The sequence below is a fragment of the Egretta garzetta genome, unplaced genomic scaffold (assembly GCF_000687185.1).
Source record: "Egretta garzetta isolate BGI_Z169 unplaced genomic scaffold, ASM68718v1 scaffold271, whole genome shotgun sequence".
Lineage (NCBI taxonomy): Eukaryota > Metazoa > Chordata > Aves > Pelecaniformes > Ardeidae > Egretta > Egretta garzetta.
The window spans coordinates 4,004,693-4,006,922 of record NW_009258669.1 but is presented as its reverse complement, the minus strand read 5'-3'; the positions used below and the strand labels follow the sequence as shown (position 1 = coordinate 4,006,922).

The 2,230-nt window shown below is 36.8% G+C and overlaps 1 protein-coding gene across 1 annotated transcript in view; it reads left to right on the top strand.

Moving 5' to 3' along the window:
• The window catches only part of FBXL17 (F-box and leucine rich repeat protein 17), a gene marked incomplete at its 5' end in the record, with an annotated part of 290,375 nt that overhangs the window by 189,214 nt on the left and 98,931 nt on the right, over positions 1 to 2,230 (top strand). The gene's annotated exons all lie outside the window — the stretch shown is intronic.

Sequence of the window (2,230 nt, the reverse complement as noted above, 5' to 3'; positions counted from 1 at the left end):
AATTAAGTAGTCTTTTGTGTCATTTTTATTGTCTTGTGGTAGTATTGTTTGATACTGATTGCTATATTGGTTTTTTGATCAATTAATTGCCTCTCAGTAAGTAAAAATGATCAGAAATAATTTGAAAACTTGTAGAGTCATTAGATAAAATTTTCAAAATATTTTTCTAGGTTCAGAATTTTTATCCAAGGTAAGAAGTGTTTCATAACCTCAGTACTCTGCTAAATCATGTATGCAATAAGAATTAATAAAAGCTTCATTTAACTGCAATGTCCATTCACTTTTCAGTTACTTCTTATTTGCTGAAATGTCTAATAAGCATACTGTCTAATAAAATACAGGATAATAATTTTCTATTTATTCATGTTACTAATAATAGCAATATAATCTTATTATGAGGAAGTATTTTCTGGAATAAATTAAAAAAAAAAATCTTTCTTATGACCTAATTATTCTCGATAAGCCGTCTACCAAAGATGAGTATCTTGTTCAAAATCATGTCTTACAGGAACAGGTGTTTTTCATGTACGCAGAACGTGCTTAGTGCTTCAAATCTTACCTGGTTTTTAGGAAAGTAACCTGATGAAAATGTAGAATTCTGAGGTTAGTTTATGTTAAAAAGCATAGTGCTGGTGTAATTTCTAAAGGAAAAATAACTGTCATGCTTGCTAATTTTCTTAGCAGAGAAGTTGCGGGTTTAAATGAGTATAGAATCTGGAGGTTCACCCTATTTTTCTTTCATGTCAGGGGTTACCATGTTAAATATATCTCTCCTTGCCTTCTGTATTCATAAAGGAAAGCAACCTTTTCCCCGTGACAAGCATTGCAAAAATTTTCTAAATATTAAGCTCTTACAGTTTTCAAGGGTTGAAAATTTATAATAGTGTAAAGGAACTGTGATTATGGTACTCTGTCAGAGGCATGCTGTTTTATTAGCAGTAGTGAATTTTTGTCCTAGATTTTTGAAGAAGGAACAGGGAAGAGTCAAATAGATATGAAGGGCTATCATTCAGTTGTGTTTGTTATTGTAAGCTGTAAGAATCAGGTGGTTGCTTTTAAAACATAAAATTGGCAGAATAAACAGCTAAATCAGATTGGAAGATAATTGGTGGTGGTAAGTGGAGGAGAAAGGTCTCTGAGGATGTAGGTATATTTTCTAAAAGTTATGACAAATTCATCAATACCTTTTTTTTTTTCAAAATTGGCAAGTGATTTAATTTTGTGTACTGTAGGAGGGTTAATTTAAGAGTCAGAGTAGATGTTTGGGTAATTGATCTGAAAATTAAAGAGGAATATATTGAATCAGAAGAAATTCTTATTTATTGTATAAAAATACACTTTTAAAAATGTCTCTATGTAAAGAATAGCACACCAGTCATGTTAGCTATCTAATGGACAGTGGTGCCTTTTATATTAATGGGACTGAAAATATATTTTATGAACTATAGTTTTGAGTGATACACTATAAACAGTGCAGTTGTAAACATAACATTCATATACACTTGGTCACAAGTATGTAATAAGCTTCTATTTTACAAGACAGTTTTAGTTTCTGTATTTTCTTGCTTACAAGAAATCAGACAAGGAGATTAACAGAAAAAAACTTAGTTGTTTCATTGCAAATTCATCATAGTTGTGACAAGGCAAACAAATGAGCTGTCTTCAGCAGAGCTGAAACAAATGAGCTGGACTTCAGCAAAGCCTTCGACACAGTCTCCCATAGCATTCTCCTGGAGAAGCTGGCGGCTCGTGGCCTAGATGGATATACTCTTTGCTGGGTTAAAAACTGGCTGGGTGGCCGAGCCCAGAGAGTGGTGGTGAATGGAACTAAGTCCAGTTGGCGGCCGGTCACAAGCAATGTCCCCCAGGGCTCAGTTCTGGGGCCAGTCTTGTTTAATATCTTTATCAATGACCTGGATGAGGGGATTGAGTGTGCCTTCAGCAAATTTGCAGACGACACCAAACTGGGTGGTAGTGTTGATCTGCTTGAGGGGAGGAGGGCTCTGCAGAAAGACCTGGACAGGCTGGATCGATGGGCCGAGGCCAACTGCATGAGGTTCAACAAGGCCAAGTGCCGGGTCCTGCACTTTGGTCACAACAACCCCATGCAGCGCTACAGGCTTGGGGAAGAGTGGCTGGATAGCTGCCTGGTGGAAAAGGACCTGGGGGTACTGGTTGACAGCCGGCTGAATATGAGCCAGCAGTGTGCCCAGGTGGCCAAGAAGGCCAA